Source organism: Zootoca vivipara, chromosome 14, assembly GCF_965207765.1.
Source record: "Zootoca vivipara chromosome 14, rZooViv2.hap1.1, whole genome shotgun sequence".
NCBI lineage: Eukaryota > Metazoa > Chordata > Lepidosauria > Squamata > Lacertidae > Zootoca > Zootoca vivipara.
In genome coordinates, this window is record NC_142597.1 from 11,618,358 (window position 1) to 11,634,861 (window position 16,504).

The following is a 16,504-nucleotide window of genomic DNA, read 5'->3' on the forward strand; positions in this document are numbered from 1 at the left end:
CTCAAATTTTATATTCATTTGCTCCTTTTCACACAGAAGTGTCTCAAAGCGACTCACAAGGCAAGGACAGAAATGGAGGAACAAGAAAACTAAAAGCCATGCATAAGGGCAAGAATGAAACAAGGACCTAACCTAAAGTGCTGATCCAAAAGGACACAAAAGAAAAAGGACACGCCCAACCCACAGAACCAGATCAGGGACCCTTTTCTGTCCAGAGGGCTAGAGCTTTTTTTATTATTATCTCCCTCAACCCTGGCAAGCCAAAGCTGACCTGTCTTATCACCTTATGTCAGATTATGTTTCCCTTTGAAAAGATTCCCCCACCGGGCTGCTTGCAAAGGTATTTCAGCACCCAACGCCTCTCCCTGCATCTGAAAGAGATGCTTGGCAGGGACGGGATTGAAGACATGGTCCAATCCTTTCACCGGCTGATAAGGAGCGTGCCTTCCTGGATCCAAGGAACAACCGGGAGCTTTAAGCTCCCAATTGTTCCTTTGAAATCCCACCCTTGCGGTTCGAGGACCCGCCCTTCCCCCCCGTGAGAAATAAAGACACAGTGAACATGGTATTTGAGTTAATGGGTAGAATAAGGTCACAACTTTATTGGTTAGAGCAAGTGAGAGGTATTGGCTTAGGCATTGGACTCGCTAGCAAGCGTGACTCCACCCCGCTCAGCGGGGGGTCATATCAGGTTAACACCCCAAGGGAGGAGCTTGTTGATGCAAATACAACTGAAAGCTCCCCCTGGTGTCACCGGGGGTCGTGCCATGGCCCTAGCCACCAGCAGGGCGTCGGACGGGATCCATGACCGCCGGATCCCTTAAGGGGATACCCCTATAAGAGGAGGGTTGGATGATGGCCACAACCAGTCCTCGAACACACCAGACGACTCCATATTCCAATGCCTACCGCCAAATACCGAAGAGGTTGTGATGAATTGCTCTGAGGTAGGCGAAAAACCCAAGAGGCCGGTGCCAATTAGCCAATTGGATAAAAAACTCCTACCAGGCCCCTTGGGCAACCAAAGGCGACCAACCGAAGTCCATAGCAAGGTCAAAGTGGGAAGACCTAAAGGGAGGGTGGGCGGGGAGATCCGACGAGGAGCAGTGCGAAAAGGGGCAAACTGGAGGCTGCCACGCTCTTTTGAAACAGGTAACCCTGTCCACAGATGGCCCTATTGGCCAGCCAGGGCCCTGAGCGCGGCAGATATAGGTGGAGCAGGGGGGCGAACACGCCCCCCTGCTCGGTGCGTAGAGCGGGTCCCGCCCACAAATTCCCCCCTCTCTGAAGAGGAGGGATCTTACCGTACCTGCCCCATACCTGAAAGCAGCCTAGCATGCCCAATGCAGAGGGCCGGTGAGCCGTGATTGGTTTGAGGGCTAGTGACCCCTGCATTAATGGATGAGCTCTAAATAAAGGCCATATACTTCCTAAGTGCCCGGATTAATAAAATCAGGCCTGGGGAGAGTATTCCATAAATGGGGAGCCACCACTTAAAAGGTCCTTTCTCGTGTCACCACCTTCTGTACCTCCCACACACAAAAATGCACAATAGGTATGGACTGTGGCTAATCTCATGCAGACCACCTCCGAAACCAGTTTTGGGAGTACACTGGATGCAGAGTAAATGGAGGTGTGTACACAGCCAAAGACCAGGGCTGAGTACACACCAACATTTAAAGCACATGGCTTCTCCCAAAGAATCATGGGAGCTGTTGTTTGTTAAGGGTGGTGGAAATTGTAGCCCAGTAAGGTCTAAACCACAGAGCCTAGGGTTTGCCGATCAGAAGGTCGGCAGTTTGAATCCCCGCGACGGGGTGAGCTCCCGTTGCTCGGTCCCTGCTCCTGCCAACCTAGCAGTTTGAAAGCACATCAAAGTGCAAGTAGATAAATAGGTACCGCTACAGCGGGAAGGTAAACGGTGTTTCTGTGCGCTGCTCTGGTTCGTCAGAAGCGGCTTAGTCATGCTGGCTACATGACCCGGAAGCTGTACGCCGGCTCCCTCAGCCAGTAAAGCAAAATGAGCGCCACAACCCCAGAGTCGTCTGTGCTTGGACCTAACGGTCAGGGGTCCCTTTATCTTTACTTTTAAGGGGTACAGTGCGCTCACAGAACCCTGTAGGAGTAATTCTGAGATCAAAGCACTTGCAAATGACCTGTTTATTGAGCATTCATCCTTATTTGTTTGCAGGAAGATTAGACCAAGGGTCCCCAGACTAAGGCCCACGGGCCGCATACGGCCCAAAGGCCTCTTTTATCCGGCTAGCAACGACCCCCGCTGCCCGCTGCCACCACCCGCTCTTACTGGCATGGCGGCACACTTCCGGGTCAGGGAAAAAATGCTGGAAATCGTTTGTGCACATGCGCATGGGCCTCTCCTGACCCGGAAGTGCACCGGAAATAACGTTTGCATGCTTGCGCAAACATCATTTCTGGTGCACTTCCAGGTTGGTGGAGGCCCATGTGCATGTGCACAAACGATTTCCGGCACTTTTTCCAACCCAGAAGCGCACCACCGCGCCTGTAAGAGTGTTGCGCATGCGCACGGGTGCGCACTCTCTGGCCCACCGCACGATCGGCACAGTGGGTACTGGCCCGAAGCCGGGTAAGTTTGGGGACCCCTGGATTAGACAAATTTGGCTATTTAATGAGCATCCATTCTGATTTGTTTAGGGGGAAGTGACATGACAGTTGCATCAAAGGAAGCATTATCCCACACTTTCCAGTACATTCCCCTGCGGTCAAAGAAGTCCAATCTTTTGGGGAGGTCAGTTTGTTGCACAGCAGCACCAAAACAAATATAATTGCACAACCTAAATTTCCAAGGATGTGACTGAACCCTACCTGAAAAGAACGGCAGTCTGGAAATGCTCTAAGTGTGCATACAATTGCAGCCCAAATCTCTGACATCTCAGATTCCTACCCTAGTTTAGCAGGTGCTTTGCACGCACACCTCTCTTTTCACTTTTCACGCAAGGGAGAGGGCAAATTCAGAACTCCACAGAGGAATTCTATCCGGTAATAATTTTAAAACAGTTTCTCAAAATCTTAAAAGCTACATTCAAATGGTATAGCATTGAGAAAAAGACATCTAGCGCTCCCTGCTCATATTTTTCGCCCAAGAATTCTTAGAATACTAATCGCAGAGTCCGTCCCGCAACCCAACAGAAAGAATAGTTGCCGCAGAAGGAGCTGATTCACACACTGCCCACTTGCTTGTGATGCTGGAGGTGTGAGAATTAGGTTCCTGTCTGGCCTGAAGTTTCTGAAAGGCCAGGGTTTTTGTTTGGGAAAGTCTCCAGCCCCTCATAAATACCAGACAAATTTGCTGCAATGCTTACATGAAAAGGCACATTCTTCTTGCTGACAAGATGTTTTGAAAGGATTAACATTCCTACGGTAATGCTTTGCCTTCTCACACAGCTGGGGGACAGTTGAACCACCAGACACAAACAGCTGCTAAGTGGCGATATTTATTCAAACAGTATTCCTAAACAAGAACGGTTAAGAGCCCTCAGAGTTTGCTTTTGCAGAGAAGGCAAAGCTCTGGGCATATATACCTATCAAAAAATAAATCCAACATCCTGCGCAGCGCTTTCCAAGGATTGAATAATGAGAGATGGCCATCTGCAAGGTTTACAAAGCCGTGGAGGGAAAGGAAAGCCTGGGATCTGAGTAAAGGACACTGGGAGACACAAGCACACACACATACAGTACCATAAAGCGGTGTGACACCACAAAGCTATGTGACTGGGTGGCCACAAGGTGGTGCTATGCACAGAAATTCATAAAGATCAGAACTCTGACGCATGGACGAGCATTTTGTACGCGTTGTTTTTTGCTGCAGTTGAACCCAGACATTGTTTACAACCTAGGGTTGCCGTATTTCAAAGAGTGAACATCCGTGCACAAAAGCTGTTGAGCCAATTTTCCCCCCTGAAGTTTTGGAGCTATTTTTTTAGGAGATTCGCGAAAATAAATGAATAAATAAACACTTCCGACATGGAAGTGCCATATGCCCTGGTTTTCCCATACATTACATCAGTATTACTGATTTCCGCAAATTCCACCTGGGCGCTATTTAGAAAGTTTAAATCAAGTGCAGTTGTGTAATGCCATCAGCGAGTGAAGTGCTACCTATATTTCATGTCATCCAGTAAACAAGTGGTTCTATAATTCTGTGTGTGTGTATGTGTGTGTGCGCGCACGCAGGGACCTGAGGCTTAGTGGGAACGGCTTGCTTAAGGGCTTACTTAAAGTACATTGTGTTCATAGAGTTTCAAGCTAGGGCAGACTTCCTGGTTCATGGCTCCGTCTCTTAGTCCCTACACTATGGCAGGCTCTAAATGTGCAAGCAAGCCAACGTCACCATGTCCTAAGATAACAAGTTATCCGAAAATTAATGCCACCCACAGAGTGACCCTCCAGTCTGGTGTTTTATTGCAGGTGTATGCTGTAGCATGTGTTCGACACAATAACCGTGCGTTAGTGGCGGGTTCAGTCAGCAATGCTTCTCCACTGCTAACAACGTTGTTGTTGTCCGACGGGGCTATGGCACAACAGAAGCAGGACAGGAGTGAGCTTGTGGCATGAAAAGTTCCAGCATTTTGGCAGGAAGTTGCAAGCTAGGCATTGGTTGCCTTGTGCAGGGGGGAAAGCATTGGAAATGGAATCCCATAGGAATCCTCTGTACAGTCCCATGAACACAAATCATCATGGAAAGGAAATCCGGAGGGACCTAGAGTTAATAATGCCTAAAAGCAGTGCCTTCCCTCCCACAGGGGATACCGGCACCTCTTTCCTTTCCGTTGTGAAAAAGTGTGGCACTTACTGTAACAGCTTCATGGAGAACACTGGCTCCTCTTTCACTAGAAAAAAAAAGCACTGCCTAAAGGAGAATTGGGATTTGATTCCTATCATGTTCTTCTATTCAAATACACCTCCAACAATCCCCCCAGGCAGGGGCATTGCTAGGTACAGTAGGTACTTAACCGGCTCAGCACTTCGGCCCATGACACAAATTTAAATAAAACTTGAATAAAATATGCATGTGCCAGGGGCGTAAGGTAAAGGTAAAGGGACCCCTGACCATTAGGTCCAGTCGTGACCGACTCTGGGGTTGTGCGTTCATCTCGCATTATTGGCCAAGGGAGCCGGCGTACAGCTTCCAGGTCATGTGACCAGCATGACAAAGCCGCTTCTGGCGAACCAGAGCAGCACACGGAAACACCATTTACCTTCCCACTGTAGCGGTCTCTATTTATCTACTTGCACTTTGACATGCTTTCGAACTGCTAGGTTGGCAGGAGCTGGAACCGAGCAACGGGAGCTCACCCCGTTGCAGGGATTCGAACCGCTGAACTTCTGATCAGCAAGCCCTAGGCTCTGTGGTTTAACCCACAGCGCCACCTGCGTCCCCAGGATCAAAACTAGGGGGGGAAAGCCATGGTCATTCAGGTTGTGACATTTCAGCACGGAAAAGGTGAATGAAACCAAAATTTTAAGAAAATTATATATAATTATAGCAGTGCTTTATTACGGTAGTTATTACAATTATTTGCTTGGATTTTTTTTTAAAAAAATATTCTAGTTACATGTCTTATACTAATATCATTTTTATTGGGTTCGAAGAAAACTTGTTCAAAACTTTCATTTCAATCCAGTCCTGATTTTCCTTGAAGAATTTCCGATGGACGCTCATCAAAGAATTTCATTGAAGAATTTCCGATGGACGCTCATCAAACACAACCCAGTCAGTCTGTCCTCTTCCATTGTACTTCTGAGCCAGGTCTTTACTCTTTAAAATTTAATTTTCTACAGAAATTACTTAACTTACCTTTTTGGAACCAGTTTCTTATATCCATTTAGGCAGCCTCGATGTCTTCTAAATGTAAATAAGAAGGTAAACTAATAGCGAGCGGCTCAGTTTAGCGGCGGGCGGCTCAGTTTAGTGACGTGGAACTCACTAGACCCCTCTAGAAGATTCCCTCTTCTCTTTGCTAGAGCCCGCTAGGGACCTCTCCCTCCCTTCAATCCCAATGGCTGGCTGACATAGATTCCTCTACCAGTCTCTAGGTGGCTCTAGTCTAGATACTTCTCAGTTTTTACACCATTTCAGTGTGGTAAACAACTGATTATTCGCCATCACCCTACCTAATTTTGTTTCATTTCATCACTTTATAACCATTTAATATATATTTTTTTGCTTCGGGGGGGGGCAGCTGCCCCCCCTGCCCCTCACTGGGTACACCCATGGCATGTGCTATTGTACAAGTGGATTTCTGTAAGCAAATATATATGCGAGAATTAAAAAAGAAAAGTGAGAAGGGGAAGGAGATCTAGGGCCAAAGACCTAGGGCTCAGGCCCCCTAGACTTCCCCCTTCACATCACCACTCCACCCAGGACTTATGAATTGATGGGGATTGAACCTGGGACCTCCTACTTGCAAAGCAGATGCTCCACCGCTGAGCCACAGCATATCTTGAGGCTTAATCCTATATAATAATATGCAAGTGTCTCTGCGTCCAGTTTTCCCGTGTGTCCCTGGGCTACTGCGCATGTGCCCCAGGGACACAGGGATTGGACCAGAGACTTAGAACGCACACACGCGTGCCCTCCCCCCCTCTGTCTCCTCCAACTGCCGTTCCCAGCCAGACAGCGCGTTGGGGAAGCGAGTGTGGAGGCCGGCGGAGGTGAATGGGGGGGAGGAAGGGCGCCTTTGAGGAGCCCGGTCCGGCTCCTGCAGCCGCCGCATCCCAGAGCCCGATGCCGCCATCTTTGTCCGCCGCTGCCTCCTCCTCACAACGCTCCCTGGCCCATGAGAGGAGTGGCGGGGCCGCAGACTTCCCTCCCTCTCTGTGCTCGCATGGGACGGAGCTTCGGGAGGTGCGCAGCGAGGCGGCGGGGGGGAAGCGCTCCTCCCCCCCGCCGCCTCGCCACGCAGCGCTGGCATGGGACGGAGTTTCGGAGAAGGTCTCCGAAGCCCCGTCTCATGCGGGAGGTGCGCGGCGAGGCGGCGCCGACATGGGACGGGGCTTCGGAGACCTTCTCATGCGGGAGGTGCACGGCGAGGCGGTGGGGGGGCGGGAGCATAGCTGCCAAGTTTTCCCTTTTCTCGCGAGGAAGCCTATTCAGCATAATGGAAAATCCCTGAAAAAAAGGGATAACTTGGCAGCTATGGGCGGGAGAAGTGCTTCTCCCCCCCCCCGCCGCCTCGCCGCGCACCTCCCGCATGAGATGGGGCTTCGGAAACCTTCTCCGAAGCTCCGTCCCATGCCGGCGCTGCGTGGCGAGGCGGCGGGGGGGAGGAGCGCTTCTCCCCCCCCGCCGCCTCACCGCGCACCTCCCGCATGAGACGGGACTCGTAGAATCATAAGTTGGACCCTGAGGGTCATTCAGGCCAACACCCCCCCCCCCCACAATGCAGGAATGCATGGTGGATGGCCATCCAAGCTCTGCTTTAAAAAAAACTCCAGTGAAGGAGAGTTCCACAACCTCCCAAGGTTCATGGTAGTTCTCTGCCAAACAGGTTGTCAGGGGACACCTGGGATGTCGCGCCTGAAAGATGAAGCAATCTGGTGGTGGATGACAAATGTGAGAACAGAAAAAGGGTTTAAAAATGGAAACACAGGAACCCAGCTTATAGCACATCAGGCTCTTTGTCCATCTAGCCTAGTATTGTCTACTTCTGGGGTCCCCAAATGTGGTGCTGGTGAGCACCATGCAGCCTCAGACACCCCTCCTTGGTGCTTCCGTGTGTGTGTGTGTGTGTGTGTGTGTGTGAGAGAGAGAGAGAGAGAGAGAGAGAGCTGCAGTAGAGGCTGGTCCACTTGGGTGAAGAGGGCATTGCCCCACCAAACTCATTCTGCCCTCAGCCACCCCTTACCTGCTTGCCTTCTTGCTTACCACCAGCCCAGGGGGTGACAATGCCTGTCTCCTTCCTCCCCCTTGGTTTCAGTTTTGCCCTTGTGGAGCTCAGCAGGGTGATGGGTACCAAACTAGAACTAGCTGGCTCTGCCCGTGGTTGGCTCTGGCGCCACCTACTGTCACCCTCCCTACCTCCTCCACCAATGGGAAGCAGCCTCCACAGACCAGCTGCGGGACTTCCGATTACACTTGGAGGTTACATTAGTGGGCCTCAAACAGCCAGAGCATGTTCCAAAAGCATGTACACAGTATTAGTGCGAGGTTGGAAACAAAGGCAGCGATTGCTTTTAGAGAGTTAAAGGTGGTGTAAAAGCGGGATTGGTGCCTCCTGTAAGGACACTCGTCCCAATTTTGTATTGGTTTCTGCATTGCTTTTGGGTAAGCAGGTTTTTCACACTGCACTCAAAGCAACCACAAGACAGAATAAAGGTATGTGTGGGGCATAGGAAGCAAAACTTTTTTTAAAGCCACTTTCGTGTCTCAGAAACAATCAGTTCCCTCCTGCTAGAATGAGACTGCCAAGTCCCTGATGGCCATGAGCCCCTTAGACTGGAGGTGAAGCAATACAGGGTGGTACAAGGCAGATTGAGAGAGAAGGTGCAAACCACGATGTGTAGATGGGGCACAAAATGTTTTAGTACAACAGAAGCCTATAAGGAGCTTTCTTATACTTATTCAGATTTATTATTATTATTATTCACCCACCCTTCACCCTAAGGTCCCAGGGTGGGTTACAACAGTAAAACACAATATTAATAAGCAGTTTAAAACAAATTATGATCACAAAAGTAAGGTGGGCCCTAAAAACATACACCTCGAGTGTCAAAAGTCAGGGTAAACAGGTGAGACTTTGGCATCCACCGGAAGCTGTTTAATGATGGTGCCAGGCGTACTTTCCTCTGTAGGGAGAATATATAAGCTTATTATTACTGGCATCAAGGGAAGGCTTAGATAAAAGGTGTGGGGGGATTAGTTATTTTTATTAAGGCCTAGTGTGTTTTGAATTGAGACTCCTAGGCACCCACCCAGCTAATTTATTCTAAGAAGTTGCCTAAAAACAACCTAGCACGCTATCTGGCAGATATTCCCAGCCTGCTGCTTGGGATCGTTTAGCAGGAGATGCCGGGGTTGACCTTGGGGCCTTCTACATGGAAAGTATGTGATTTGCCACTGACCTCCCCATTAGGGCATGGTGACCTAAAGTTTGAGAAACACAGCTGTACATGTTGAGTTAATTTTAGATACCTCCGAATCCAAGTCCTCAGGACACAACCGAAGGCTCTTTTAAAAAATAAATCTATCTGTCTGTACCTACAGAGACTCAAATATACCTATAAAAGAATGATTTATGTTTTAAAAGAGCCTTTGGTTGTGTCCTGAGGAGCACAAAAAGAAAACCTTTAAAAAACCACTTCCTAGTCACTCAGTCACTCATATGTTAAGGCTTAAGCCAACATCAAATGATTGCAAAACATAAATAAGACAATATTTATTATTAGGCCAACTAAAACGTCACAAAGTAGTGAACGAGCTTTTGTTTTGAGTTCTCTTTTTGCCGTTGTTCCATATAAGTATTACGGTAATTGCTTTCCCGCTCACATACAGATTTAGTCAGTCTAGATATTCCTGCACACTGTGCTTGCAATATGTGAGGAATATAGGGAAGACCGGGAACAGGAAGCCGCTGAACTATCTTCACTGGAGAACTGAGCTCAACCTGTGCATGTGTGTGAGTGAGAGTAAGAGTGTGCCTTGAGATTTTCCTCCTCCATAAGGGCTAATGTGGACACTTTCCCACAATCCCTTACTTCCAACCATCCAGCTATGGTCTTGTTTGCACTTTGATAAGTACCATGAACTGGTGTTTGGGCAAGGTCCCTTAGCCCTTTGCTGTATGAAAACACAAAAACATAAGAGCCTGATGGATCAGGCCAATGACCCACCTAGTGCAGCATCCCATCCTCTTGGTGACCAACCAGATGCCTGTGGGAAACCCGCAAGCAAGAACCCAAGCACAAGGGCCCTATCCCCTCCCACTCTATGAACTGGGATTTGGAAGCATTGCTGGCTCCAGCTGTGGCTAGTAGCCATTGAGAACCTTATCCTCCATGAACTTGCCTAATCCTCTAAAACAGGGGTAGGCAAACTAAGGCCTGGGGGCCGGATGAGGCCCAATCACCTTCTCAATCTGGCCCGTGGACGGTCTGGGAATCAGCATGTTTTTACATGAGTAGAATGTGTGTTTTTATTTAAAATGCATCTCTGGGTTATTTGTGGGGCCTGCCTGGTGTTTTTACATGAGTATAATGTGTGTTTTTATTTAAAATGCATCTCTGGGTTATTTGTGGGGCCTGCCTGGTGTTTTTACATGAGTAGAATGTGTGCTTTTATTTAAAATGCATCTCTGGGTTATTTGTGGAGCATAGCAATTCATTCTCCCCCCCCCCTTCAAAATATAGTCTGCCCCCCACAAGGTCTGAGGGACAGTGGACCGCCCCCCTGCTGAAAAAGTTTGCTTACCCCTGCTCTAAACCCATCTTAGTTGGTGGGCATCACTGCCTCCGTGTGGCAGTGAGTTCCAAAGTTCAACTATGTGCTGCATTAACTACGTGTTTCTTCTTCCTGGCTCTCAATCTCACAACATTTTGGTGAGACTAATAAATGTATTGGCCTCCTGTGGATTTTAGAATCTTTTGTGCAGGCCAACACAGTTACCTTTGCTTTCCTGTGTGAACTAAACGCCGTCTGGTGGTAGCCCATTTCACAGAATCATAGGATCGTAGAGCAGGAAGGGATCCCAAGGGTCAACTAGTCCAACCCCCTGCTATGCTTGCTATGTTTGCTGCTAGCAGCAAGAATGTTAACCAAAATTATTTTGAAATGAAACCGGATTGCATTGTTCTTCATTTATTTTTTGTTCATGTTAAAACAAAAATGCAATTGGCAAGAGATGGGGTGAAAGAGACCTGCTGGAGAGAAGGCAAGAAGGGTATTTGCAGGCATAGAGGTCTTCATGAATAATCACGCTGTATTCTGCCTGAGGCCTTCTAGCAAAGGCGGCTTCACCTTTCCCGATGACCGCATGCAGAGTTTCTTCATTAGCAGGAAAATCATCTGCGACTCCAAACTGAATTAATACTGGAGGGGGGGGGGAGAAAAGAAAAGGCACATTCAATTGATCAACGGAGGAGTCAAAATATTCTAATAGCAGAAAAACAGGGGGCTAGTATTCAGGCTTCCCAGGAGAGAACCGAGGTTGGGTTTAATGAGCTCCGTTGGGGCCCCAGTTTGTCAATCAAGAATCGCTCGACAGTTGCCCCAATACCAAATGCTTTTTCTACCTGACTCTAGCCTCTGGATATGGAAGGAGTGCAGATAAACAGTGCCTAAAACCTATCTCTTCCCCCCCCCGCCCCGGCCATACTCACACACGCACCCCAAATAAGAAAACAGTCCATGTAACAAAGCAGCCGCTGCAGCCAGCCAAAGGTGTACATGATGTTTGGGATTCAGAAGCTGCTTTCTCTGATGGAATGCTGAACTCTCTGAGACCAGGAAGAGGCTCCCTCATGTATCATTACAGTCATATTATTAGCACTCTGATCCTTGCTCTGCACAGCTGGGATTTGGGACTCCTGTCTTGTTCTTTTCCCTGAGATCAAGCGATAGCGTGGTTTCAAGCTGTCGCTCGGTTGCTCTACGAGAGTGCCTCTCTCACACCCACCTACCACAAAATAACCTTCGGAACAGAAATTGATTCTCCCTTCCACCCCCCCTCCCCAGAGTGCTTATCAAGTTAAAGACGCAGTCAGTGCTACATATGTTACTACCCCCCCCCCCAATCTCTTAAAACTTATATTTGCATCTGCAGAGGAAGGGGGCACTATTTGCAGAACCTGTCCATTATGGAAACTCTGTTAAGCACAAAGAGGAGAAGAAGAAAAGAATAATGGGGGGGGGGAAGAGAAAATAGTTATTTCAAACCTGAGGTCAGTGACCAAAATGGTTACAATGGGGTGGAAGGTTACTCTGGGCTGCTGAAGCTGATTAAAATTCACTTCTCCTTGGACTTCCTATTTTTAAGCTTCAAAAACTACAGGCCAATGTACAATGATAACATGCTTTGTTGCAAAAATGAGTGTGGCTAGTCTTTCCTGATAAAAAAAATTGTGCTGTATTTCAAGCTGAAAGCATCCAGAGATATAGACTGTGTACACATCATACATTTAAAACAGGGGTTCCCAATTTTTTTTCAAAGAGGGCCAGATTTGATGAAGTGGACATGCACGATGGCTGACCAATGTTGTTGACCTTTTCTTAGGATTGAAGTTGTTGAGCTTTTTTTAGGATTTTACCCCAGGAAATAAACAGCCACAGGGGACGGATTAACTGACCGGCGGGCCGAATTAAGCCCCCGAAATGGACTGTGGACATGCCTGATTTAAAGTAACCTTCCAATAATCCTGGGAACTGTAGTTTACCACTCCCAGAGCCACAGCTTCTAGCACTCTTAACAAACTACAGTTCCTGTGAATCTTTTTTCTTTCTTTCTTTCTTTCGGTTCCATTGAAATCAATAGAACAACTTAGAAGCAAGTCCCATTAAATTCCTAAGAACCCCCGGCTCCGTCCTTCATGCAATCCTCAGGATTCCCTAAGAGAATCCAGTTTTTAAACCAGTTTACATCTGTAAGTTGATTAAGTAGCATGTGGGTGAATTCGGGAGAAACTGGTTGGGGAAAGGCTGCTGTGGTGCAATTGTGATCTGGGAAGGCATCTGAGCAAGAACTGGGATTTTCAGTACCTGTACTGGCATTTCATACAGCAGGTCCAACAGAGTACCAGAAGATCCAAATGAATCCCATGGGAAGGGTTAAACGAAGCAAAACCAAGCATCCTGCACAATGTGCAAAAACAGAGCTGTCACTGGCATTGGGGAAGGAAGAAGGCAATTGCAGAGCCAGTGTAGTGTAATGGTTGGAGAGTCAGACTAGGTCCTAGGACCTGGGAGACCAGGGTTCAAATCCCCACTTGGCCACGACCTTGGGTCAGTCAACCGAACCTACCTCACAAGGTTGCTGTATGGATTAAATGAGGATGGGAGAACCATGTACGCCATTTCGAGCTCCTTGGGAAGAAAGGTGGAATTTAAGTGCCGTACATAAATAAATACCTGACATCAAGACAGTTGTCTGAAGGAAGTAATGGGTGGCAGCCAAGGTGGGCCTCTAATCACTGCCCAACTAAAACTGGGTTTCTTACGCCAGGCATCCCCAAACTTCGGCCCTCCAGATGTTTGGGACCACAATTCCCATCATCCCTGACCACTGGTCCTCTTAGCTAGGGAACAAGGGAGTTGTAGGCCAAAACATCTGGAGGGCCGCAGTTTGGGGGTGCCTGTCTTACGCCTTTGCCCTGCTACTAACACTGAGGTGGCACAAGCACTATGCACCAGAAGAAAGTCTCAGTGGGTCTGATCCATTTGGTATGGACTTAAGGGAATTTGTTCCTTTGTTCCAGGGCAGTACAAATGTTCACTTGTGGAAACCTGCCCCACTAAGATTGATACCAGTTATTTTCAAATAAGTTTGGATGGAAGTCACCCTGAACACCTAAACAGTAGAAAGGCAAGGTATACATTAAATATATATATGCATTATGAACACGTGTGTGTGTGTGTGTGTGTGTGTGTGTGTGCAAGGCCTGCCAGAAGAGGATAATTTGGCCAGCAGGGGGTAGTGGTGCATGTTTGAAAATGCATGTAGCCTATGATGCCTGAAAATGTACTGTATATTTGCAAAAAAAAAAAAAAATCATAGAATTGTAGGGTTGGAAGGGACCCCCCCCCCGAGGGTCATGTAGTCCAACTTCCTCCTATGCAGGAATCTCAGCTATGGCATTCATGAGAGCATACAAATGCAAATACAAACAATAAATATTCAAAAATGAAAATACTTAACATTTCAAAAGTGTTGTAAACCAAATAGATTTCTGTTCCTGCAAAAAGGGGGGGGGGCAAAGAGCATTCCCCACAAACATCTGACTCTTTGTACTTTATTATTAATGCATAAAAGCTACAGCATCAACCACTAAGCCTATAAATCAGCAAAACATAATATGGCCCAAGAACAACACTGCCCTTCCAGTGTGATAAAAATAATAATGAGCATGATCACTATTTTGTGAACCCTTTGGCACAATCCCCAAGTTCCCATACCCTGCTGTAAAGAAGCCTAAGGCTGCAGTCCTTTTCCCAAGTGTGTGCAAGAGGGGGGGTGCTGTTGTGAGCCTCCAGCCACTGTTGGACTCCAGCTCCCATCAGCCCCAACCAGCAGGGTTAGTGGTCAAGGATGATGGGAGCTGTAGTCCAACAATGGCTGGAGGGCTGCAGATTCCCTAACCTGGACCATACACCTTCACCCCTGCTTCCATTTCTTCTCATTTTCCTGTTTCTCCTGTGTTGATTGATAGATTGCTATTATCTCATGACAGGGACCTGCCCTCTTGTATTTTGTACAGTACCATACATAGCAACAGCAATATATGAATAAGGTATGGGAAAACTTTGGCCGATGTTGCTGAACTACAACTCCCCCCCCCCGGCCATTGGCTATGCTTGCTGAGGCTCATGGGAGTTGTATTCGGCAACATCAGGAGTGCCAAAGGTTCCCCACACCTGATATAAATCATCGCAAACTTTTCCAAAATTCCTCCACTGATCCATTTCCTTCCTATGAGTTGATTGGCTTTTCCACTGCCGTTGTTTCCCAAACTGCTGCATCCTCTTCTACTGCTTTTTAAGAGCTAGTGATTATGTCCAGGGCCTGGCCCAGAAAATCATTGCAGCTATAAAATAGATACATTGCCAAAGCTTTGTCTCTGGCTATTCCACCACACGGCAACTACATTTTAAAAAATCGCTTCCTGAACTCTCATCTATAGCAGCAATCATAGACAAACATATATAGGACTCCTCTGTATACATAGCACTGTATCCATCTAAATTCTACTAGAATAGACCCATTGAAATGAATGAACTTGGTAGTCACGACCATTCACTTCAATGGGTCTACTCTGATTGGACCTAGAAGTGGATATAATCCTCCGCCATTTTGTATTCAATATGGATTATTACTAATCAATACTTTTAAAACAAGAAAGTTCCACCAAATGTGAAACAAGTCCAATCTTAACAGGCTGCAAGTCCATGTATAATTACTAAGGAGTAAATATCACTTAACTCTTATAGTTAACTAACAGCTTGAGTGTATGCTTGTTTATCCGGCAAGGACAAATACCACTGATGCAAAAGTTTTATGTTTGAACTTGAAATTATTTCTAGATTCAAAGTGCACAAATTAAATAAATAAAATTAATTATTAAAATATTTTTAGAATATTTGCACATCCACTTTTTAATGTTGTAAAACATATTTAGAAGGCATTTTCCAGATAAAGTTCACAACATAAAGCATCACCATTTTTTAAATCAAATTCCAACATGTTATTGTTCTAAACTGCAAGCTCTGTAGAGAGCTTTGAAACCGTGGGGTGGGGCAGATCATAGAATCAAAGAACTGAGAGTTGGAAGGGATGACAAGGGTCGTCTAGCCCAACCCCCTGCAATGCAGGAATCCTTTTGCCCAACGTGGGGCTCGAACCCACAACTCGTGCTCTACCAACTGATCTGCCACATAAAAAATAAGGAAACAAAAAACATAAGGCGAGCGTGCTGGATCAGGCAACTGGTCCATGTGTTCCAACAACCTATTCTCACAGTGGCCAATCAGATGCCTAAGTGAAGCCTGCAAACAGGACCTGAGCACAACTGCACTCTCCCCACTTGTGATTTCCAGCAACTAGCATTGAGTGGCATTCTGCCTCTGACAGTAGAGGTAGAACATAGACATCCTCCTCCTCTGTTAGTTTGTCTTATCCTCTTTTAAACCTATCCAAGTTTGCACCCATCACCACTTATTGCGGGAGCAAGTTCCAGCATTTAATTATGGGCTGCATTGAAAAGTACTTTATTCTGTCTAGCCAGATTTTCAAACATAAAAATAAAGCAATTAAACATAATTTCATGACCATAATTCCAAACATTTAGACTCAGTGCCCTGCCCAGAACCTGTTTTCATTTGAGTTTATACCTCATGCCTTTTATGAATATTTGCCCATCTAGCCCAGGTATAGACAACCTTGGCTCTCCAGATGTTTTGGAACTACAACTCCCATGATCCCTGACCACTGGCCCTGTTACAGTAGCTAGGGATCATGGGAGTTGTAGTTCCAAAACACCTGGAGAGCCAAGGTTGCCTATGCCCGATGTAGCCCAATATTGTCTCCAGAGATGCAAACATTCACATCACCTAGGACCAAAATATATATGATATCAGAAATCGAACCTATTTGCATGCACAGCATGTGGTCTGTTAAGCTGTGATACCTCTCCAGCTCTTAACAGGCTCTAAAAGCGTTGAGTACTTTTCACTTTACTCTCCAGGTGAAGACAGACATGACTTCTAGAGTGTTGCGGAAATGGTTTAAAGACACACTGGACACTATAGAAACAATGTTTT